The sequence below is a fragment of the Lepidothrix coronata genome, unplaced genomic scaffold (genome assembly GCF_001604755.1).
Source record: "Lepidothrix coronata isolate B3197 unplaced genomic scaffold, Lepidothrix_coronata-1.0 Scaffold144, whole genome shotgun sequence".
Taxonomy (NCBI): Eukaryota; Metazoa; Chordata; class Aves; order Passeriformes; family Pipridae; genus Lepidothrix; species Lepidothrix coronata.
In genome coordinates, this window is record NW_016690324.1 from 1,973,377 (window position 1) to 1,999,821 (window position 26,445).

General features: G+C 41.1%; 1 protein-coding gene across 2 annotated transcripts in view; it reads right to left on the minus strand.

Annotated features, from left to right (window-relative positions):
- Positions 1–26,445, minus strand: part of SPOCK1 (sparc/osteonectin, cwcv and kazal-like domains proteoglycan (testican) 1) — a 275,034-nt gene that overhangs the window by 18,303 nt on the left and 230,286 nt on the right. The window lies entirely within an intron of this gene.

Below are 26,445 nucleotides of genomic sequence, written 5' to 3' on the forward strand. Positions count from 1 at the left end.
AATATTTTTAAGGAAGAAAGCTGCATTAGTCACCAGTTTCTGTCAGAAAAAATATTCTTGTTTCTGTATCATGTTTAGTGCTTAAAATTCACATGCTCAGGCAATTTTATTATTCCTGCTGTGCACTCGTTCTACATTTTAAATGACATTTCTTGGAATACAGAGGAGGATTTTATGCTGTAGAGGCAGGCATCCTTCACAGGCACAATATGGCTTCTCCATCTCACTGCACATTATAATGCTCCTCCTTCCACCTTGTTGAAGAACAATTGAGCCCCACAGCTCTCCCAGGTTAAACTCACTGCTCCAGTGAGTGCAAGGAACTTGCAGAGATCTCATGGCTGTGCTGAGTCTTTGTTTGTTCTCCCACTTTATTCTGGGACAGGAATAACTCTAAAGTTAAAAATAAAAATTACAGCCTTTTCTAAGTGGGAACTATTTTAGCATTTGAGAGGGGAGAAGAAGAAAGATTTCCCCATTTTTTCCCCATAATGCTGGAAGAATTTGATGAATTTTCCTACTGAAGATAAAAATATGAAGATCACTATGCCTTCTTACTGAGTACAGGTATGGAAATATCAGGTCTTAGAGAAAAAAACCCCAACAGTTAATGTAAAATAAATGAAAGACAATGCGATATTAACTCTAAAGTGGCTTACCTTAATGAAAAACTTTACCACTTTATTTTCTCACTTAAATTGACATTATATTTTACTCATTGTAAACTATCTTATCTTTGAAAGCTAAAAGCAAAGCCAAGATAGGATTTCTGAGCCCACCATGCCATCTCTTCTATAAGGAACACTTCATGCTGCTCTTCCTTCCTTGGCTATCACTCACAAACAAAGTCTTTTATCAGAGAAAAATCACAACAGAAGCAATAGCAGAACAAATTCCATCATCCTGCCTGTAATGAGGCCCCATTAGGAAGTGTCTGGAGGGGGGAAGGTAGGAAGAAAACTAATGTTATCATTGATAATTGTTCAGCTATGAACTAGGTCTAGACAGGCACAAATGATTTCTTATTTTATGAATTTAGATCCAAAAAAATAAGAGAAATTTCCACCATGCAATTGGTAATTTCAACAGGAGTTGGGCACTTAAATACATGTTAGTAGTGATGCAGAAGCTTCTTTTATGATGCTGTTCCTGCATTCCCTAATGAACTGTCAGCAACTGGTTCTCATCAGGCATAATTTTTGTCAAAATATTATGAGGCCACTACAGCACCATGAGAGACCCTAAAAACCTTCTTTTCAATAACCTGTCTCACAAATGTTTCCTGAGGAGTGTACTGATAATAATTCATCTTTCCCAATTAAAAGAAGGCAGTGTCTTTTCTTCCCTTCTGCCTTGTCCTTCAAAAATCAGTTTTGGAAAGGAAAAAAAAAGAGAAATACAGTGCACAAGTGTTGTTTAGCCAATCCTTCATGCATGTGACAGGTTATCCATATGTTCAGAGTATTTCACAAGTGTATCTCCAGTCAAACTGCACACACAAAAACAGCTTTGACTCCTGATTATGTCAGGTGGGTGGAAAAAAAAAAAAGAGGATTCATTTGTCCAAGAAATGAGTAATGTAATTTTATTGTGCAGGTCTGATGCTTTTATTGTGGCACATATCACCTTTAGGAAGCCAAGGCTGGAACTCTGGACCACAAAGAGCCATTCCTGTGCCTTCCTGGCCCCTTACCATGCCTTGGGCACAGGTACACTGAGCTTCACAGGCAATCAAGGCCCAGAAAAAAAGAAAATAACAAATAAAACACTCTCTAGAGCGATTTTCCTTATTCAGATTTTTGTACTTCCAAATACAAAGCCAACCCTAGAGACCACAGCAACTCACAGCTTTGAGGGATCCAGCATTTGCTCCCAAACTCACAGTGTGGGAGAAGCTCCTGCTCCACCTCTCCCAGCCTCAGCACCCTGCAGGATTCCCAGGCATTCCCAGGGCCAGACTGAGGGCTCTAAAATAAATCCCACAAAGTGGGCATTTGCTGTAAACTGCATTGACTGAGGTAATTGGAATCCATGCTTTTAAATTGCAGCTGAGGCCAGGACTGAATGCACAGTGTAGGTGGGACAGAAGCAATTAATTAATGGTAAACAGAAGTAATTAATTAGTGGCAAATCAGACTTGAAACAACTCCTCTGTACAGTTGAACCACACAAACACAACAGGATCTGTAAAATGCCATTTGTAATGAATTGTTACATGTTTTTCCATGTCTGTAACTAACCATGTTGAGATTTTCCATGCCCATGGACATCCCTACTTACACCAGTCCTGTGCCTTTACCCAACAGCTGCAATCCCTGAGCTACATCAGCTACATATACCCTACAGCTGCTCAGACAGAGGAACCCTGCATCCTTCTGTCATTCCCTGACATTCCCTTGATTTTGATGGAGCCAGAACAGGCTTGGAGCCTCCTCTGTGCTGCATCTTTCTCCAGGACTGCCCCCCTCACTCCCTCTGAGGACAGTCTTTGAGGGTGGACTCTGGATGATTTATTTCTCTTGTTTTCACTGACCCCAAACCCTGCGGATTTCCCTTGGAATTCAGTCTGAGGCATAACTTGACAGGAAGCCCAGAACTGGAGTTTTGTGCATTCTGGATAGTTCTTTTGTGAATAACTGAGATACTCCTTAAGTATGCTGCTTAAAGATGATTCCACAGTGGATAAGGTGTTGAGGTTCTCTCTTAGGACTGCAGTCTTTCTTCACAAGGATAAATGCTGTTTCATGAGTCAAACAGGAACCAACTTTGCTGTTAATATGGAGTGAATAATAAATTCCTGGACAAGACTTCAAAAATTTTATGCAAAGTTCAGATAAATTTCTATTCAAGTATTTAACGCCCTCAATCTTACTTTCTCCTGCACATTAAAATAGAGGAAGCATTATTTTACCTTTTCTTGTGTTAAATTTTATTTTAACGCCACTGTACCTGGTTAAAAATATCCTGCCTCTCTACCTGATGGAACTGCATTCTATTTCATTTATTTGAACATTATCAGCAGCCTATAATCATTCTGAATTTGTTTGTTTTGGGACACTTCAAAGTGGATTGACATACAGAGGGAACAAGTTTCATACAAAGGCCCAGCCTCCAGCTGGGTTCCAGGAACCAGAGCACTTCATGTTTTATTTCTGGTGGTAGGACCCATTATGTTACATATCAAACAATTAGAAAGCATAGCTCTGAGGACCCTCAGATCTAAGACCCTCATATATAAATTTCCATTAGTATAAGTTTTAAAGCATTTTTAAGAACCCTCTTCATAAAAAATGCAGTGCAAATGTACCTCTTTACTATTAATAGAAGTTTCAAGTCACATTCCTCAGAGGACAAGAGCAGGGCTGTAGGAGGAGTGGATGTGATAATGGGTCTCTTGCTATTTGGAGATTTATAAGGAGAGAACACTGGGGCTGCAAACAATATGGATGTTGACATGGCTCGAAGCACTGATTAAAAAAATCCAGGATGAAGAGAATCACCAAGGGAGGAACCTCTCCATAGTCTCTCTCTAACAACCAAAATCTGTCCTGTCAACTGTCAGCAGCCATTTAAAGCTCTGGTGCTGTGACACAGACCCGAGTGCAAACACGTGCAAAGAGGTATTTTCCCTTTGGTGTGTGTCTTCTTCAAGAGAAGAGACTCTGCCTTCAGGTCATTTCCTACACCTTTTAAAAAGAGAACAACCCACAAGGCTTTGTACTTGCTATTTTATACATGTAACCAAAAGTTCTGCCTGAGCAGCCACGTGACATCAGATCCCTGTGGAACATTAATTCCTGGACCCCTCACTGCTGATGCTCTTCCACGACACCCACGACTTCCCAGCGTGCAGCAGGTTGGGATGGCTGCTGCTCCAGCTGGGGATGGAGAGGCAGGATTTAAACACCCAGCTCTCTTACCTGATCCCAGAGCCAGTGCCCTGCACCTGCCATGGCAGTGGGACCAGGGACAGCGGCAGAACCTGTCCCTTCTCTGAGCCATGGAGGATCTGTGTGCTGCTGGACCCAACCCACACCCCCAGATCTGAATCTGCAGATGTGAGGAATTATCCTGCAGAACTGATTTATTAGCAAGCACTGAAAGTGCAGATTTATTCCCAAGGGTGAGGGAATTGGTCCAGCAGTTATTTATTCCTAACAAACTGAAAGCACTTTTGCTAAATACCTATTTTCACTAAGCAGAAAACATTAATCTGACCTAATGGAAAGCCATTAGCATGCTCTAAAGGGTCAGGTTTTCATAGGCCTTGGACTTTTTCAGCTTTACAGACACTGTTTACATAGGTGGTGAAAATTAGCAGGATAATATTTAATTTCACTCTTTCAGATAGGGACTTTCAATAGTACTTGGTGATAGAAATCAACATTACAACTGAACTTACCTGTAGATGTATAAGATTAAATCAATACTGAGTCACATCCCATTTTTATTCCAGCCTAGCAAAGCAATACTGTAAAATCTTCATCCACTAACAAAATAACCAAACAAGCCTTGTAACCCCTACAGCAGTGAACTCTAAACAAAACTTAGGAAGCACATTGCTGCAGTACTGTATTCGTGTTTCACTTGCTGCCAGAATGTTCTGGCACTATGTGGCAAGCAAGAAGTCCATGTTGTCCGGAAAAAGGTTACAATGATACATTACACTGTTTCCCAATAAGTAAACCATGCAAACAGATTCACAATATGTGTGTAACAGCTTTTGTTTCATTTGACTTCCCTGTCATCTCTCTGTCATCTGTCTCTTGCCTTCTTGCTACTATTGTCATTATTCTAATAATGATTTTCACAAATAGTGCTAAATTACTGCCAGTTACATTACCAGAGACTGTTTTTTTTGATTGATATTATTGTTATATAAATAGGCTAAATAGTGTCTTAGGTAGAGACTGAGGAACAGATTCCCTATTCCCTGAATGCCAAAGTGGAGCATGTGAACATTCCCTGAGAGCTGGGATAGCTTCAGCTTTTCTGTACTGTAGAGGAAGGGAAATTGCAAATGAATATATAAGAATGCAAAAAATAATAATAATTAAAAAAAAGGTAAAAAGTAGAAGCTTTAAAAAAGTACATATTGAGTTACTCAGGTTAGTGTCCTTTTCACCCAAATTAAATCTGCCATGACAGAATTCAGCTTAGGAACTTCTCACTAGTTTTTGAATCACCTGCTTAAAGATGCAAATGTCCTGCCATGGAGCAGAACCAAGGCGTTGTGGTTGAGGTGAGCAGCCACACCTTATTTTCACACAATGAAAATAAGAAATGGAAAACTTTGCAAGAGAGCCCATCTCAATCCATGGGCTGAAATTTCAGCCTTGGTATTCCCTGAGCAACAAGAGGGAGGGGGTGCATTAGTGGAATCTGGCCCTGTTTGCTGCTCGGCTCACGAGCAGAAACCAGCTGTTGGTATTATTATGTTACCAGCTCTTATTATTATGATGTTACCATGTATTGGTAACAGTGTCATTGGTAACAAAGGGGCCAGGCATTTGTCCTGTGAGTCTGGAGGACCAGTCCATTTAATTTTGATTTAAATGTGATATAGCACGAACTTCCATGACATTGCCCAATTCCTCCAGCTAGAAATAGGACAGAAATTATTTCAGCAATTCAAAAAGGAAAAAAAAACCCTCTCATTTTCGTATTTTTTGAAGACTAACACAACAAAATTATATGGTAAAACACATACTTAAGAACAACGTAATAACACTTTAAAAAGTTTGACAGAAATGGCTGATAGCATGGAGGTTGAGAGGAGATAACACTCATCCTTTGTACTGTATTTTATGTTATTCTTTACATTCTATATACTTTATAAAAAGAAAATGCAGCAATTTCAACCACTACATTCATTTTCTCTCCTGTAGGTAAGTCAACAACTCCTTTCACCCTGCTATGATTGTGTCCACATGTGTGTTGATTATCTAAACAGCTTTTAAGGATAATGTTAAAAAAATTGTAGCATCTTTCAGACTAAAGGGGGGGTGGGTCTGCTCCCAGTCATGGAAAATAATGTTCAAAACACCTCTGCTGCAGGAGCTGATTTGAAACTAAGCACCAAGATGAACTCAGTGCTGTGCTAACCCTCCACTTCCAGTTCGACCACACAGAGATGCAGCTAAACATACACACCTCCATGTGACTTGGATATGACTCCCTGGTGTTTTATAGGTGACATTTTGGTGATGCAACTCCAGAGATAATTACCTTCACAATTATTGCACCGCTCGTGGCTGGAAGGAGCGATGCTCTCATTTGCTCTTCTCATTGAGGCCTCAGGCAAGTTCTTCTAACAATAAGAAGTGAGGTATTATGCCAATAATTTCATGAAGTAGAAAGGAATGGATTGTTTACTATTACTAGAAGGAAAGGTTCTGCATTCCAAACACGCCTTGCTGGTTTGATCACTGCATGACTTCCCTCTCAAATCCCTCCTGTAGTCACCAACGTTCCATGACAAAATTCTACGTGGATATATCTGTCTTGCTGCATTTTTGGCATTCCCTGGCTATTCTTTCCCAGGGTTGACACCTATGCCTATAACCACCTCTGATCCTTCTGTCACTTGTTTTTGCCTTGTCTTATAAATACAGCAGCAGATGCCAAGATCCTGCAGTTCAGATTTTCAGATGATTGCAGGAGCAGCTGAGCTATTGGGAAGACGAAATAGGCTTTGATCTGAAGCTTCTTTAAAATGGGACATATAAAACACAAAGCTCAGCCAGACCTGTGCAAACAAAGATTGAGAGCTGCAAAGCTCCCTGTTAATGCTGCAGGCAAAGTGTACATCTGCTTTCATGGTGCTTAACTCTGGTTCCTTTTGTGCTCACATTAATTGGGAAAACCCTGCAAAGTTCATCTTTGCCAGGTGATTAAGAAGCCTGGAGTTTTATTTTAAATACATCCCAACTATAAGATGGTGGGGGACTGTCAAGCTGAGCAGGAAGCTTGTGGGAGCAATGTCCCTTGTGCCATTCTGGCCACGTCAGGTACTAATTAAAATGTTATCTCCTGCATGATTCTTAGCCTCCCAAAATTCACTTGCCAGCTGATGTTCTCATTCAAATTCTCTCATATCACCTGAAGGGTGGAATAGAGGGAGTTACATCAACTGAAAACTAAAGCAGAGCAAATAAAAATGTCTGACTGAATGGAGTTTTCCAGCAGTTCATGCAGTTCTCTGGATGAAAAAAGGCTTTATAGAGTCATCACATCCCCTCTTGCCTTCCTTCCTGCCTTCCTTCCTCCCTCCCTCTTCCTTCCTCTCCGTTTTTACACTCTGAACAGATGTCCTTGACTTGGCATCCAGTGTCTTCTGCACCAGCCTCAGAGAAGACATTCCAGTTGGCTTTAGCCTTGGCTTGTTGAGCATTGGCTGGTCTTTGCAAGAGGGATGATTTGTTAGAGAAAATGAACCCTGGTTTGAGTTTAAAGCAGTGCTAAAAAAGCAGCTCACAGCCCATGGGAGGGTTTCACAGATACCTGACTTTGCTGCCAACAGCTCAGCAGATATTGCACTCTAAGGCATTGGGAATAATAAAGAAGCAAAGCTGGAAGAATAATTGAGAGCACAAACAAAACTCACTGGGGTTAAAATGAAGGAACTGAGGGACAATTATTTTTAGACAAGCAGTATCATGGTGTGTATATTTGAGTATTAAATGGAATTGTTTCCTACAGACCTTCCAAAGCCATAGCTGAAAATGTTAAGACAACCTGCTGAACTTCTCCACATCCAAGAGATTGTTTTGCTCCACTTGCTGAACAGAGAGAAATTTTAGATTCTGACGTTCAGTAAAAATGTTCTGAATTACAGTAGTTGGAAATAACTTGAGCTGTTGATGCTAAGGGCAGCTGCTACCTTCCATAATGGAAATGGCCCTGAGCTGGAAGGAGCAAAATTCAGGAAGTAAAATTAGTAATTTGACAGCATTTGAGAAGAAATGGGCAGATCTATTTATGTTCAATTGGAGCAGGAAAGCAACAGCCAAGAGTATAAATGAAAAGATTATATACAGGGAAAAACAAAAGCACAAGATGATTTCACAGAATGCCTATGGAGAAGCATAAGCACATGCAACACGTCTCCAAAAGAAGTTGAAAATATGGTTATATATGAAATGAGCTGTAAGAGGTCTCTAGTTTTTACAGTTCTTTGTGCAATCACAGATGGATTCAAACTGAATTAAGAAAAAAAATGCACTGGCAGTAGATAATTTTTGTAAAGTGTCATGGTAAACAGAGAGATTTATTATTATTTGATAACATTCTTTAAAAATTCATGTATTTTAAAATTCTTTTAAAATACATGAAGTTTTGGTGGTTCATAGGATAAAACTTCTACTTTTACACAATTCTGTTCTTCTGACACTATTCCATCTCTTTAAGTTTGTTCAAATCTAAAATTAATGAGCTCCCAGTTGGTTATTGGGGGTTTTTTTGTTTGTTTTAATGAGAAAAGGTACTATTTTTATGGGTAGCAAGATCCAAATGCCAGTGTGTGCTGGAGATGCCTGTTCTGGAGGTGAGGTCTGGGCTGTCCACCCTCATGATAGATGATCACAGCTGCTACCTGAGGAAACTCAGCACAGAACATTGTACAGAAGTGAAAAACAGGACTCTCACTGTGCAGCCTGTGTGGGTCTAGCGCAGGGCACTCCCAGAGGGACACTGAACACCAGCACTGATCTGCTCTCCCACAGAAAAAAGAAATCACCCCACATTCTTCTCACAGTCCCTGCTGGGATTTCAGATGCTGCCTAAAAGCAGCAAGAGGCATCCAGGAATTTATTAGAAAGGCTCCTTCTTCCAGGAATTGGTACTCTATGAAACAGAAAAAAGGGGGAAACAATTGAGTAGATTCACTTAATTTTTAGCAGAGCCCACCATCTTTATTCTTGTCCTCAGGGACCCTTGAAAAGTGACAGATAAATCCAATTTGCCCACGCTTGAGCAGGATGGAGAGGGAGATACTCGTGAGTCAGCATATGCCAGCAGAAACTGTTTTTCCCCCTCATTAACTTTTTTGCACATCAGTTGATTTTTATTTTATACTGTGTATATCCTTGTGCTTATTTTCTGTGTTCCCTACTGAATGTCATCACAACTGATACCACCAGGGCTTCATTAATGTAAAATGTTGTCATGTGGTGAATTATTCTTAAATGAGAAAACACAGGCAACCCTAGAAGAGAAAATGAGGAGCTGTTGGACAGCGTGGGGCTGGGAGCATTTGAAGAAGTCCCACGGGAATTCCTCCAGCAAATTGTTGGGAAAACTGATTGAAATTCAATAAGAAAGTGCAAATGAGACAACATAGCTCCCCTGTGGATTGCAAAGATCCCCTGACAAGAAATCAGAACTATTTCTGCACTACTGCACCTTCCAAATCCAGAAATGCACAAATACCAGGAGGAAATACAGCACAGTAACACAGCAATCAGGGCAACAGGGAACAACCAAGGGGTGGAGTAATCTTGGTAAGGGAACACAATGCTCTCAAATATTAAGAACCAAATTTGAGTGGATTTATGGCTGGAATAGGATTTTGCTGGAACCATTTGTACACCAGAGCCTCCCTCCAAAAGTTTGTCTTGTGCCTTTTACATTTCTTTATTCCTTTGATGCTCCTTAAGGAGGCAGGGATACCATTTCACACTCTGGCCCTTTTAATGTTTTGATTTTTAATTCACTATAGAGCTGGAATGTACTTTTCCCATTCTGACACAAGTTCCTGGATATTAAAGTATCCGTAGGTTACAGGCCTTTAGTACAATATTTACCATCCCTGTCACTGTCAGGAAAAGCAGTTCCCACTAAAGGAACAAAGTGCCATTATTTCATTGTGAGCTAATGACCACAGGCTGTTTTACGTGTGTCTCATTGCAAAAGGATTAAAAATCATTTCCTACTACATTTGCTACGACTGATCACAGAAATGCACTTCTAATGTTGAGAAAATCTTGGAGAAGGAGTCACTGGGAATTTTTTTCTTTTCCTCTGCCCGAAACCTTCACTGACAGCAAAAGGAGACTGGATTTAAGTATCTCTGTAACAACAGGTGAAGGACACACACATTCACTCTCTTGCATAGCAGGCAGACTCACAGGGTCTTTTACTTTACCCCCATAAAGTAATAATGCAAGAGGAGCCTCCTTTGGTTGTCATAAAGGCAGCCAGTAAAGAGAAAAAATCGCCCTTGGATTCATACCCACCTCTCTGTACAAAGCACTGTTGAAAGCCCAATTATTTTGATGGATACTGAGGAGAGCCAAAAAAAATAAGGACTTATGTAAATTACAATGAAAGAACTCAATGTATTTCGAAAACTATCTGAGGAATTTCCAGTAAATAACGCTTTCAAAGGAAATGGTAATCTTTCTGCATTGAAAGCTTCTGATCTTACCATCTTTACTTCAGATCATATTAGTACCGTGCATCATTACAAGAATGTGTTCTGTGAAGCATGTGTACTCTATCTTGCTTCTATTCATCATAAATACTCTCCCTGTGAAAGCACACTTTGCCACTGTGCACACATTTTTCTTTCTAAGATTTAATTCATTTCCCGAAGAAACGTCACGCAAAAATCAATCTTGGCAGTACAAGTTCACAAGGCCTGATTCATTTAACAGATGATTTATTGACAGCAGCGAGATAGAAAATAAAGAGAATGTTCTTACTAAGAGCAACATTACACATCCCCAGCGGTGTATATAGAGATGGTATGTACAGGGGACGGAAACGTTCCTTCCTGGATAAATGATACATTGCAAGAAGGAAAAAGAGCTTGCCCTGGTTCATGGTTGGCTTCCAGCTCCTATTCCAGCTCCCTATTTGTACTCCTAGTTCATGTTATTGCATAAATCCTGACCTTTGCTGTTGTTGGTTTCATTGAAAAACAATAGCTTGTAGAAAGAGAGATAAGAAAACAAGTGTCCTGTTACAGAATATGTAATTTGGATTGGTTACCAGACATAAATCAGCTCTTCAGAGAAAATGTGAAAGTTCAACCAAACTGCATGTGTAGGAGCAGACCACAACTGAGTGTAGTAGTTAGTGGTCTGACAGCTAATCTGGGAAGTATTTATCTAAGTAGTGTCACACAGGAGGATTAAACACTTCTCTTCCTTCTCTCTTTCCTACCTGTCCTTTTTTCACACAGTGACAAAGAAAGGAGTTCTGCAGCTTTCCAGGCTGAATACACCTTGGATTTCTTCATAGCCTTTATTTTATTTCCTACTAAACCAGACATGGAGAAAAGAACCACCTCCCTGCAGCACCCATTTACCCATATATTCCACAAGAATGGTGGGATCCTGGAGTGTCTCATAAAAATAAAGAAGATTTCCCCTGAGCTGCCTCATGGTCTCATATTCATCATGACCAGAGTGATCGAGTGTGACCTTCAGCGTGATAACTACTTTGGTGTCCCCAAGTCAGGTGTTAAATCATCCAAATTTTAGTTCAATGGCTCTTGGAAAAGAGTCCAAGCCCTGATGTCAGGTGCTCACGCTGCTGAGCCAAAGCACCCGCACACACCCAGGGCAGAGAACTCCCGGTCCCAGGCACAGAGATGGGCTTGAAATCCTGCTCATTCCTGAGGAATGAGGAGCTGGGGCTGAGCTGGCAGGGAAATGCCCTCTGTGCCCCAGATCTGATGTCCAGAAACCTCACGGGGAGCTCAGCAAAGAGACCAGAAAGCAGCAGCGAAACATCGCTGGGCTGAGTTCGACAGCAAACAGTTCTGAGCACAGCCTGTCCCCACCAGTCTGGTCCCCTGGAGATCTGAGACTTTGCCAAATTTCTACATCCCAGCACTGCATAGCTGAGAAGCTGGTATCTCCAACTAACCCATCATGCTAAATGCTAGACAAACGTAGGGAAAAAAATTGCTCATGTATGAAAGATTGCACGCTCAGGTTTTCTTTTGGAAAAAGTAAAACAAATCCTTAATCCTTCCCCCTGACAAATAGCAGGAAAGGAAATTAATTCTACAGATTTCTAAAGTGCAAAAAGTGAGGAACATTTGACATGCCTCATTAAACAGGCAAAAATAGAAAACATTTTGAAAACAGAGTTGAATAAGATATAATATATCCACAGGACTCCATAGAAAAAAGAAGGAAAGATTAAAATCTGTTCCCAGCAAGATAATTTAAACCCAGAGTGATACATTCCCTCCCTAGTAATCAGTCTGCAAATAGGATGATTTAACTGAGACCCTCAAAATCTCTGTAACAGAAACACAGAAAAACCTGATTAATTCAATTGTACTATATTGCACTGTCAGAATTATAAAGTGAAAATGTTAACTGAACCTACAAGGCCTTTTTACTGTGTAACAGAATTCAGAAGTAATTAAAAAGAATCCCAAGCACCAACATTTCACGAAAACAAGTCTATATATTTTCCTGTGTCAGAGGAGCTGTGAGTGTGAAACCCAGCAGACAGGAACTCTCCACGGGTGTATTTACAGCCAACAGTCACAAGGTAGCAGCACAAAGCATCGGTCTAAAGGATTTCTTAAAGATCCTCCCGAGGTGGAGGTGATGTGTCATCAGGACGCTGCTCCAAGTGTGGAGGCAACACAACTCCCTGCAATTAAGTGCTTAGTGGGGAGTAAGTTCAGTGCTGGGGTGGCCTGTGCCAAGCTCTGTGAGCCAGCCAGGAAAAGCCCAGTAAAAGAACAGCCCTTTTTTGGATTTGCTGGAGACGTGAGAGATGTGTTATGTGACCTGACATCAGGGCACAACGAAACCAGGGAGGGCAGAAGGTCTGGCAGGGTCACAGAGAGAAACCTCACATCTGGTGGTGCCTCACAGCTCACAAATTGGCTGCTCAGCTCCTGAGCCGACCTGCTTTCGAACAAGAAATGATTATTTTTTCCTTTCAGTACCCTCTATATGCACTTTTTAAAAGGAAAAACTATATGTATCCATTCTCTACATGTTACACTGTGTATATACTATGGTGGGATATGTGTGCATGCACAGTAACTTGGAATTTCCAACAGTAAATCCGTATTCTAGGACATAAACATAAGGGTCAATAGGCCAATAAAGAGGAATAAATTCACTCTTTAGCTCCTGTAAGGGGTAGAAGCACTCACAGAGAGGAACTGCCATCTGCAGCAGTTGTAACTGAATATTCACAGATTTCTCAAGAGCTGGATTTTTTTGGCTATTGATCTGCCAATCACTTCTTCTGTCAGAGGAAATTCAGTTATCCACGTCTCACTGGGCCTTTCTCACCTGGTTGCTTTTGTGGGAGGTGTGTTTGTTGTACATCCACATCTTTTATGGGATCTCAGGATGAAAAATTCAATAGCTGCTGCGCTGAATTCTAAAGATCATTTATTCTACTTGTTTAGAAAACGAAAATGACACCAGCTTTTCTCTCCTCTCGCTCCCACCATCAGTTCACTTTCAAACAGTTTGGTATATTTTACTAAATTAAAAAGAAAAGTATCTTTTGTTAACTGGTGTTGCCTGGGCAAATGCTACAGATGTTCCCAATTATGGCATTGTCCCTGCCATCAGAATGCATTTGTAAAACTCTGTGGAATAAAAGCTCTCTAGCACAGTAATAACTATGGCTTCTTGCTTTAAGAATGTGGAATCATTCCTCATTACTTACTACAGTTCCACCATAAATCCCAGTGACCTCCCCATTGCCTGGAAACTCCCTCAGCTCCCTGTCTTGTGCCTTGAGTCCCAAAGCAGCAACCAGGATTTCTTTTCCAGCTCAGCATCCACTTTCTGCACATCCGTAAAGGCAGATTCATTCACTTCAAATGGACCCTGTCCAGTTAACATTGATGCCAACTTGACTTCTTCAGCTCTCAGCTACTTTCAAGGCAGTTTTCCCAAGAATCCTGTACTCCCATGTTTTTCTGCCTGTCTTCTACATGTCCCATTCGTGCTCTCTGCAGAAGTCTGAGAGGGGTGCTCTGTCCTCACCCTCTTTTTGCCCTCCGTGAACACAAACTCAGTTCAGTTTCCAAGACACGTGTGTGAAGGACTGATGGATTGACTTCTGCCCGTCACACTGAAATTTTTGTCTATTTTTCAGACACCTCACAAATGCCAACTTGTCGTCTGAAGATCCCCACAGGCAGAACTGATCTCGTTTTTCCTCTCTAGCGTTCAAACCCCTTCACTGGAGATCTTCTGTCACCTTCCAGTGGGGCTGTAGCCTTTCCTGGGACTATCTCAAAATTAACACTGCTTAAATTTTGTGCAAAGTCAGTGAATGGTGCTTTAAAACATGGCATTTACAACCCATTCTCCCACTTAGGCACCTTTTATGAGTTCTCCTCCTGCCTATTCTCATGCCCTTTCCTCTGGCCTTACTGAGTCCCACCATCATCTCTTCGTATCCTTCTAAAAAGTTTCTGCAAAGACAATTTTGCAAAGATAACACAGCCCAGCTCCTGGTGCTGACCATTCCATCCTCTGCTGCCTGCATTTTCCCACTGGCCTCCCAGTCCCCACTGCAGAGCACATAAACTGCAAGACTCTACTTCCAGACCCTTTCCAGGTTCTGTTTCACTTCCAATCACCCCAGTACTGAGCCATCACCGACTCCTCTGTGTTAACGATGACAGCCTTTATTACCCAGTTGCTAAACTTTAAAACAAGTACCTTCAGCTTTTCTTGTCACACCTGTCAGAGACTCTCTGTAAGCACTTGCAGAGACATGTTCAGATACTTCTAAAACTCAGCTCTAACATGATGCCTACACAAAGCCAGACAAATGCACGATAATTCATCTCTGAGGCACCGACTGTAAGACTGCACATGCTGCTGACCTGTGCTGTCACATTTTTAACTGGCAATACCAGTGTTGTTTCTTCCCTTTACTTTATTTAGGTTGTAAACTTTTTGCTTAGAAACCATCTTTTTTTTTTCGCCCATTTACATGAAATGGGAATAACAAATATCTGACTCCCTTATTAGCTAAGCCAGTAAATTGTTAAAAGAAAGGTGTCTTAAAAAAGGAGAACTGTATAACCTCTTCCAGGTGTACAAAATGTATTTTGCAAAGGATAAGAAGATGAATGTAACAATTTGGCACCGTGTCAGAAAGAAGACCCACTAATTGGGATGGATGATGATAAAGAGAAAAACAAAAATTCACGGCCTGATTTAGCTCAATGTAAATCTGAAAAAAAAAACAACCCAGCAGTGCCAGAGAAATTATTCTATATGCGAGAGGCTGTACAGGATGCAATACAGCCATCTGTGCTTGGCCCATCTTGTACAATACTGTAGGACTGTATTGCACCACTTCTGCTGTCAGACTNTTTTTTTGTTTGTTTTAATGAGAAAAGGTACTATTTTTATGGGTAGCAAGATCCAAATGCCAGTGTGTGCTGGAGATGCCTGTTCTGGAGGTGAGGTCTGGGCTGTCCACCCTCATGATAGATGATCACAGCTGCTACCTGAGGAAACTCAGCACAGAACATTGTACAGAAGTGAAAAACAGGACTCTCACTGTGCAGCCTGTGTGGGTCTAGCACAGGGCACTCCCAGAGGGACACTGAACACCAGCACTGATCTGCTCTCCCACAGAAAAAAAATCACCCCACATTCTTCTCACAGTCCCTGCTGGGATTTCAGATGCTGCCTAAAAGCAGCAAGAGGCATCCAGGAATTTATTAGAAAGGCTCCTTCTTCCAGGAATTGGTACTCTATGAAACAGAAAAAAGGGGGAAACAATTGAGTAGATTCACTTAATTTTTAGCAGAGCCCACCATCTTTATTCTTGTCCTCAGGGACCCTTGAAAAGTGACAGATAAATCCAATTTGCCCACGCTTGAGCGGGATGGAGAGGGAGATACTCGTGAGTCAGCATATGCCAGCAGAAACTGTTTTTCCCCCTCATTAACTTTTTTGCACATCAGTTGATTTTTATTTTATACTGTGTATATCCTTGTGCTTATTTTCTGTGTTCCCTACTGAATGTCATCACAACTGATACCACCAGGGCTTCATTAATGTAAAATGTTGTCATGTGGTGAATTATTCTTAAATGAGAAAACACAGGCAACCCTAGAAGAGAAAATGAGGAGCTGTTGGACAGCGTGGGGCTGGGAGCATTTGAAGAAGTCCCACGGGAATTCCTCCAGCAAATTGTTGGGAAAACTGATTGAAATTCAATAAGAAAGTGCAAATGAGACAACATAGCTCCCCTGTGGATTGCAAAGATCCCCTGACAAGAAATCAGAACTATTTCTGCACTACTGCACCTTCCAAATCCAGAAATGCACAAATACCAGGAGGAAATACAGCACAGTAACACAGCAATCAGGGCAACAGGGAACAACCAAGGGGTGGAGTAATCTTGGTAAGGGAACACAATGCTCTCAAATATTAAGAACCAAATTTGAGTGGATTTATGGCTGGAATAGGATTTTGCTGGAACCATTTGTACACCAGAGCCTCCCTCCAAAAGTTTGTCTTGTGCCTTTTACATTTCTTTATTCCTTTGATGCTCCTTAAGGAGGCAGGGATACCATTTCACACTCTGGCCCTTTTAATGTTTTGATTTTTAATTCACTATAGAGCTGGAATGTACTTTTCCCATTCTGACACAAGTTCCTGGATATTAAAGTATCCGTAGGTTACAGGCCTTTAGTACAATATTTACCATCCCTGTCACTGTCAGGAAAAGCAGTTCCCACTAAAGGAACAAAGTGCCATTATTTCATTGTGAGCTAATGACCACAGGCTGTTTTACGTGTGTCTCATTGCAAAAGGATTAAAAATCATTTCCTACTACATTTGCTACGACTGATCACAGAAATGCACTTCTAATGTTGAGAAAATCTTGGAGAAGGAGTCACTGGGAATTTTTTTCTTTTCCTCTGCCCGAAACCTTCACTGACAGCAAAAGGAGACTGGATTTAAGTATCTCTGTAACAACAGGTGAAGGACACACACATTCACTCTCTTGCATAGCAGGCAGACTCACAGGGTCTTTTACTTTACCCCCATAAAGTAATAATGCAAGAGGAGCCTCCTTTGGTTGTCATAAAGGCAGCCAGTAAAGAGAAAAAATCGCCCTTGGATTCATACCCACCTCTCTGTACAAAGCACTGTTGAAAGCCCAATTATTTTGATGGATACTGAGGAGAGCCAAAAAAAATAAGGACTTATGTAAATTACAATGAAAGAACTCAATGTATTTCGAAAACTATCTGAGGAATTTCCAGTAAATAACGCTTTCAAAGGAAATGGTAATCTTTCTGCATTGAAAGCTTCTGATCTTACCATCTTTACTTCAGATCATATTAGTACCGTGCATCATTACAAGAATGTGTTCTGTGAAGCATGTGTACTCTATCTTGCTTCTATTCATCATAAATACTCTCCCTGTGAAAGCACACTTTGCCACTGTGCACACATTTTTCTTTCTAAGATTTAATTCATTTCCCGAAGAAACGTCACGCAAAAATCAATCTTGGCAGTACAAGTTCACAAGGCCTGATTCATTTAACAGATGATTTATTGACAGCAGCGAGATAGAAAATAAAGAGAATGTTCTTACTAAGAGCAACATTACACATCCCCAGCGGTGTATATAGAGATGGTATGTACAGGGGACGGAAACGTTCCTTCCTGGATAAATGATACATTGCAAGAAGGAAAAAGAGCTTGCCCTGGTTCATGGTTGGCTTCCAGCTCCTATTCCAGCTCCCTATTTGTACTCCTAGTTCATGTTATTGCATAAATCCTGACCTTTGCTGTTGTTGGTTTCATTGAAAAACAATAGCTTGTAGAAAGAGAGATAAGAAAACAAGTGTCCTGTTACAGAATATGTAATTTGGATTGGTTACCAGACATAAATCAGCTCTTCAGAGAAAATGTGAAAGTTCAACCAAACTGCATGTGTAGGAGCAGACCACAACTGAGTGTAGTAGTTAGTGGTCTGACAGCTAATCTGGGAAGTATTTATCTAAGTAGTGTCACACAGGAGGATTAAACACTTCTCTTCCTTCTCTCTTTCCTACCTGTCCTTTTTTCACACAGTGACAAAGAAAGGAGTTCTGCAGCTTTCCAGGCTGAATACACCTTGGATTTCTTCATAGCCTTTATTTTATTTCCTACTAAACCAGACATGGAGAAAAGAACCACCTCCCTGCAGCACCCATTTACCCATATATTCCACAAGAATGGTGGGATCCTGGAGTGTCTCATAAAAATAAAGAAGATTTCCCCTGAGCTGCCTCATGGTCTCATATTCATCATGACCAGAGTGATCGAGTGTGACCTTCAGCGTGATAACTACTTTGGTGTCCCCAAGTCAGGTGTTAAATCATCCAAATTTTAGTTCAATGGCTCTTGGAAAAGAGTCCAAGCCCTGATGTCAGGTGCTCACGCTGCTGAGCCAAAGCACCCGCACACACCCAGGGCAGAGAACTCCCGGTCCCAGGCACAGAGATGGGCTTGAAATCCTGCTCATTCCTGAGGAATGAGGAGCTGGGGCTGAGCTGGCAGGGAAATGCCCTCTGTGCCCCAGATCTGATGTCCAGAAACCTCACGGGGAGCTCAGCAAAGAGACCAGAAAGCAGCAGCGAAACATCGCTGGGCTGAGTTCGACAGCAAACAGTTCTGAGCACAGCCTGTCCCCACCAGTCTGGTCCCCTGGAGATCTGAGACTTTGCCAAATTTCTACATCCCAGCACTGCATAGCTGAGAAGCTGGTATCTCCAACTAACCCATCATGCTAAATGCTAGACAAACGTAGGGAAAAAAATTGCTCATGTATGAAAGATTGCACGCTCAGGTTTTCTTTTGGAAAAAGTAAAACAAATCCTTAATCCTTCCCCCTGACAAATAGCAGGAAAGGAAATTAATTCTACAGATTTCTAAAGTGCAAAAAGTGAGGAACATTTGACATGCCTCATTAAACAGGCAAAAATAGAAAACATTTTGAAAACAGAGTTGAATAAGATATAATATATCCACAGGACTCCATAGAAAAAAGAAGGAAAGATTAAAATCTGTTCCCAGCAAGATAATTTAAACCCAGAGTGATACATTCCCTCCCTAGTAATCAGTCTGCAAATAGGATGATTTAACTGAGACCCTCAAAATCTCTGTAACAGAAACACAGAAAAACCTGATTAATTCAATTGTACTATATTGCACTGTCAGAATTATAAAGTGAAAATGTTAACTGAACCTACAAGGCCTTTTTACTGTGTAACAGAATTCAGAAGTAATTAAAAAGAATCCCAAGCACCAACATTTCACGAAAACAAGTCTATATATTTTCCTGTGTCAGAGGAGCTGTGAGTGTGAAACCCAGCAGACAGGAACTCTCCACGGGTGTATTTACAGCCAACAGTCACAAGGTAGCAGCACAAAGCATCGGTCTAAAGGATTTCTTAAAGATCCTCCCGAGGTGGAGGTGATGTGTCATCAGGACGCTGCTCCAAGTGTGGAGGCAACACAACTCCCTGCAATTAAGTGCTTAGTGGGGAGTAAGTTCAGTGCTGGGGTGGCCTGTGCCAAGCTCTGTGAGCCAGCCAGGAAAAGCCCAGTAAAAGAACAGCCCTTTTTTGGATTTGCTGGAGACGTGAGAGATGTGTTATGTGACCTGACATCAGGGCACAACGAAACCAGGGAGGGCAGAAGGTCTGGCAGGGTCACAGAGAGAAACCTCACATCTGGTGGTGCCTCACAGCTCACAAATTGGCTGCTCAGCTCCTGAGCCGACCTGCTTTCGAACAAGAAATGATTATTTTTTCCTTTCAGTACCCTCTATATGCACTTTTTAAAAGGAAAAACTATATGTATCCATTCTCTACATGTTACACTGTGTATATACTATGGTGGGATATGTGTGCATGCACAGTAACTTGGAATTTCCAACAGTAAATCCGTATTCTAGGACATAAACATAAGGGTCAATAGGCCAATAAAGAGGAATAAATTCACTCTTTAGCTCCTGTAAGGGGTAGAAGCACTCACAGAGAGGAACTGCCATCTGCAGCAGTTGTAACTGAATATTCACAGATTTCTCAAGAGCTGGATTTTTTTGGCTATTGATCTGCCAATCACTTCTTCTGTCAGAGGAAATTCAGTTATCCACGTCTCACTGGGCCTTTCTCACCTGGTTGCTTTTGTGGGAGGTGTGTTTGTTGTACATCCACATCTTTTATGGGATCTCAGGATGAAAAATTCAATAGCTGCTGCGCTGAATTCTAAAGATCATTTATTCTACTTGTTTAGAAAACGAAAATGACACCAGCTTTTCTCTCCTCTCGCTCCCACCATCAGTTCACTTTCAAACAGTTTGGTATATTTTACTAAATTAAAAAGAAAAGTATCTTTTGTTAACTGGTGTTGCCTGGGCAAATGCTACAGATGTTCCCAATTATGGCATTGTCCCTGCCATCAGAATGCATTTGTAAAACTCTGTGGAATAAAAGCTCTCTAGCACAGTAATAACTATGGCTTCTTGCTTTAAGAATGTGGAATCATTCCTCATTACTTACTACAGTTCCACCATAAATCCCAGTGACCTCCCCATTGCCTGGAAACTCCCTCAGCTCCCTGTCTTGTGCCTTGAGTCCCAAAGCAGCAACCAGGATTTCTTTTCCAGCTCAGCATCCACTTTCTGCACATCCGTAAAGGCAGATTCATTCACTTCAAATGGACCCTGTCCAGTTAACATTGATGCCAACTTGACTTCTTCAGCTCTCAGCTACTTTCAAGGCAGTTTTCCCAAGAATCCTGTACTCCCATGTTTTTCTGCCTGTCTTCTACATGTCCCATTCGTGCTCTCTGCAGAAGTCTGAGAGGGGTGCTCTGTCCTCACCCTCTTTTTGCCCTCCGTGAACACAAACTCAGTTCAGTTTCCAAGACACGTGTGTGAAGGACTGATGGATTGACTTCTGCCCGTCACACTGAAATTTTTGTCTATTTTTCAGACACCTCACAAATGCCAACTTGTCATCTGAAGATCCCCACAGGCAGAACTGATCTCGTTTTTCCTCTCTAGCGTTCAAACCCCTTCACTGGAGATCTTCTGTCACCTTCCAGTGGGGCTGTAGCCTTTCCTGGGACTATCTCAAAATTAACACTGCTTAAATTTTGTGCAAAGTCAGTGAATGGTGCTTTAAAACATGGCATTTACAACCCATTCTCCCACTTAGGCACCTTTTATGAGTTCTCCTCCTGCCTATTCTCATGCCCTTTCCTCTGGCCTTACTGAGTCCCACCATCATCTCTTCGTATCCTTCTAAAAAGTTTCTGCAAAGACAATTTTGCAAAGATAACACAGCCCAGCTCCTGGTGCTGACCATTCCATCCTCTGCTGCCTGCATTTTCCCACTGGCCTCCCAGTCCCCACTGCAGAGCACATAAACTGCAAGACTCTACTTCCAGACCCTTTCCAGGTTCTGTTTCACTTCCAATCACCCCAGTACTGAGCCATCACCGACTCCTCTGTGTTAACGATGACAGCCTTTATTACCCAGTTGCTAAACTTTAAAACAAGTACCTTCAGCTTTTCTTGTCACACCTGTCAGAGACTCTCTGTAAGCACTTGCAGAGACATGTTCAGATACTTCTAAAACTCAGCTCTAACATGATGCCTACACAAAGCCAGACAAATGCACGATAATTCATCTCTGAGGCACCGACTGTAAGACTGCACATGCTGCTGACCTGTGCTGTCACATTTTTAACTGGCAATACCAGTGTTGTTTCTTCCCTTTACTTTATTTAGGTTGTAAACTTTTTGCTTAGAAACCATCTTTTTTTTTTCGCCCATTTACATGAAATGGGAATAACAAATATCTGACTCCCTTATTAGCTAAGCCAGTAAATTGTTAAAAGAAAGGTGTCTTAAAAAAGGAGAACTGTATAACCTCTTCCAGGTGTACAAAATGTATTTTGCAAAGGATAAGAAGATGAATGTAACAATTTGGCACCGTGTCAGAAAGAAGACCCACTAATTGGGATGGATGATGATAAAGAGAAAAACAAAAATTCACGGCCTGATTTAGCTCAATGTAAATCTGAAAAAAAAAACAACCCAGCAGTGCCAGAGAAATTATTGTTTAAGCGAGAGGCTGTACAGGATGCAATACAGCCATCTGTGCTTGGCCCATCTTGTACAATACTGTAGGACTGTATTGCACCACTTCTGCTGTCAGACTTTGGAGATGTTACAAGATATGCCAAGGAGCAGGAATGGGAGATGACAGCACATGGATTAAGATCTCTGCCTCAAATTGTCTTCTCTCTAGCCACTTACAGATGCACTTCAAATCAAAATCACTAAGGCTTCCCAAGAACTCCTTGAAATTAGTTTCTCTTTCCTATATTTTACAGCTATTTCTACTCTTCCAATTGAAAGACAAACTACCACCATCAGTTAATGGTTATACATAAAAAGTAAAATAAACAGTGCACCAAGCAGCAGAACTAACAAAGCCTGCTTTGCTTCAGATTTGTTTCCTGTGTCCCAACAGTTTTAAGCCCATAGAACTCTCCAAAGCCACATGTGCCAAAGCCATCCCCAAACCCCAAATATATTAAAATATTTCCCTTCCCACAAAACTCAGTGTCCAAGGAGCAGCTGTGGGGATTGTCCTGGTGTCTGCATGACTGCTGTCAGACTGTGCAGCCCAGGAACTGCTGAGCCTCCCCCTTAGGACTCTCTTTCCAGCCCATCTCTGCGTTTTGTCCCAGACCAGAGAGGAATCGTGACCTCTACTACTCTACTCGAGCTCATTTACAGGTTCAACAGGTATGAAGGGGAATTCAGCAAACAGCCCTTGTTAAAAACACCTCACACATATTTCGACGCAATAAAGGGAAATGGTTCTCGACATGGATCGTTCCTGTCTGTAGGTTTATTTTAAAATTGGGAAAAATCACGTTGAAGCCATTAAAGAATCAGTGTTGAAGCCTTTTCCCTGCTCTGTGACTGCTGTGGGGAAGCAGCACTGCTGTACTTGACAGGGACACAGGGACAGCACGTGCAGAAGCACTCGCAGGTCTCTGCCATTGGATGGGATCTCCTTTCTCTCTGTAGTTTCCTTGCCTCTTAAATACAACAAAGGCAGCTGCAATGAATTCATATCTCTGTAGTCAGGAAACACTGCAGTTAAGTGTGAGTGGGCTGGCACAAAGCCTTACTAGCAGAGAACTATAACTGTGCTGCAAAGAAAGCAGTAAAACCTACTTAGCTGTGAATTAATACATAATGAACAACTGACAATAATTATTTCAGTAGACTGCTCCTGACCTGCTTTAACACTTCCTTCCTTTTTCTCTAATCATATTTTTTTGGATAGTTTTGTACTTAACCACAGAGGCACTTAGTAGTTTGTATTTTCCATTAATTCTCTATATAATAGTAAGTATTGCTTCCCCCTGAGAGAGAAGTGTAAATGACTGGCTCTTTTACTTTTTTTTTTTTTGTAATGATGAGAATGCAAAGCTTGTGACTTCGGGCTCAGCAGAGCTCAACACATCTCATGGACCTTTACTCTGATAAGGCTTTGCTACAGAATGAGAGAATTCAGTGAAGTGTGGTAGGTGTAATTAAAATTGTGTTATGCTGCTGATCCACAGGCAGATAAATTCTATAAGCATTAAATTGCATTGGTTTGTTAAAAAAAAAATTGGCTGTTCCTTTGCTTGTAAAAAACAACATCAATTTAAAGATGGTGAAACTATAAATCTGAAATGAATTACAGCAGTTCACAAGTTTCTCAGAATAAACAGAGGTCTGTGTACTCCCTTACCAAGAGACTTGATGCTTTATGGAGAGTGCAGTGAACCAGTTTAATAACAATTACAAGCCAAAGGGATCTACATGCACAGATTGCTGACTGGTGGCATATTAATCTACTTTCTCCATCCACAGTATAAACTCCTTAATGGAAAATACAGAGATTTTTCTGGGAACAAAGGTCACAGGTTTAAATCAAAGCGTTCTATTTGTTATGTTTTTATGTGCCATTCATTGACACAAATCTGATTAGGTGAAAATCAGCCTGGCATCAAATGTCACAATGTGGGCAGATTTTCTGTTTGCTCTGAGTTGAAATAAAATTTCTGGCTATTTTCCTTGTGTATTAATAGCAATATTTCATCATTGTTAAGAGTCTAATCACAGTATGTTCTATGTGGAATATCATAAAGCAGGAGCCCTGTTTACTCGTTACATGGACCTGCAAGTTCAAAGAGATTGGCCTTTTTGGAAAAGTTATTCTTTTTCACATTTATCAGCTCGCAAAAATCTGAGTAAAAAGTCACCTGTTACAATCTTGTCTAACAAAATATTAATGTGTACTCTCTCTGAGACAGCAGCAGTTACTCACAGGGCTGTAGAGATAACGGGAAGAAACTAATGGAAATGACTTTACACATACAAGCAAATTCTTGAATTAAAATCAGATGAAAGGCAGATAAAATTGCAGCAGGTTTGAAGCTGAAGCCATGCAATAGGTTTTTAGTTAAGGGGCATGCCTTTGTTCTGAAAAGAACATTAGCTCATACTGGAGAGTATCCTTTGCAGGTTTACCTGGGAATATTTATAATAAAGTGAATAATATTTATTATGTGTTCTTTTGCTCAAGTTTTTTATGTAGTCAAGATGAAGACAATGTACAATGAAGTTCATATAAACAGGATGAAAGATCAGGGCTGAAGAGCTGGAGTAGCTCACACGTAGAAGAGAAGCAGATGGACATTTTCTGTAGAGAATCCTTTTCAAAATTCTTGTGCTCATGAGAAGAGAGGATCAAACAAATGAATTTTTGCCAGGTGGCTCTGGAGCTGGGATAGCAGCCTATGAGCTGGGAAAGAGGACAGAGCAGGATGCTGACACACAGAGCATCTCTGAACCAGCCAAGGAGTGAGAGGGAGGGAAAAGAAAGAGCCTGAGATGCATTGGAAGACAGGAACACAGCTTGGGAAGGCGGATGGAATAAGAGGGATGAGGGGACTCAGACTTTCCTTCTGTTGCTGTCTCCTTGCCATGCCACACATTGCCTCAACTCTTCCCATTTTCTCATTGATTTTCCAACTAAAAAAAATGTCAGTAGTTCTTGACAGAGTTAACTGAAGTCCTCTATTTCTTCTTTAATTTAGGCTCCCAAAGTTTCAGTAGCTTAGAGAGCAAAAAAAAAAAAAAAATCAAAGATGAGACTCTTGATTTGGTTATATCAAGAAATTACATTTTTCACTTCCAAAAGTGACTCTGGCAACGTTTTCTTCCTTTCACCCCTAAATAGGTACTTACTGCTGAAATCTGAATGCCTGCCTTGTCCTTTTTCATATTGTGAGTTTTTCATACAGGCAGCAAATCTCAGAGGAAGCTTCTATTCACTGTTAGCTGTTGCCATTTATTTGTCCTGTAGCAGATATCTGTCAGTTCCTTAAGTATGTCATTTGTCACTGGGCTTTTAGAAATCTTTTCTGCAAATCTGTGTTTTTATTTTACTACATATTCTCAGAATACTTGTAGAGTGTCAGGAAGGTTTATTTATGTACGAGGTTATTCATGGACAGGAAACAACACATCTGCTTCCTTCAAGAATGATTCCATGGGCAGATAAACCCAATACTGTTTTCTCAAGGAATTCACAGAAAGTTATCAGAATAAGTGGTTAGAAAGTGCTTTAGGGAAAAGCATCTTGATATCTTGTCTAGAATTAGGCTACACTGATATTAATCTTTTCCTTCTTATCCAGGTACCTGTGAGACATCTGAAACACTAGTGAGCCATTTCTGGAAAAGATGTTTCAATACTAATTTGAGAAGGATATAGAAGGGATAAAATCCAGATCATTAGCAGTTTTAAGTCAGGAATTAGTTGCTTTGAACTCCACCCTACTCTACCAATCTGTTTTTCAAAACTGTTGACCACTAAAGTATCACACAGGTACCATAAGGCCACTTGTGAAAGTGGTCTTGTGCTTATTCTGCTGAAGTTAATACCCTCTAGAGCCAGATGAAAACACAGCTCTATCCCTGCACTGCCTGCCTGACTTGTCCACTTGAAACATCCAATTCTCCTGGGACAGTGAGGTCCTTTCAGCTCCTGTACATTCTGTTCTCATCCCCGGGATAATGGAAGGAGAAGACCAGCGCCCAGTACCCCCTTCTCCCAGAAGTGAAGAGAGGACAGAATAAGCAAAGCAGGTAATAAGAGCACACAAATAATGCAGGTCTGCACCCAAACTGCACACATTCACATTTTATTCTAAGGCATGGCCTAAGCTAAACTTGAAGTTGTATTTTCTCCAACTGTAAGACTGGATGGACACCAACACAGAGAGCTCATCGACAGAGGAAACGGAAATGAACATTGAAGTCACCCAGGGAGCCCAATTTGGGCTTGATTTGTTTTTTTTTCACCTCTAAGTCCAATTAGGAGGAGCTGTGCTGG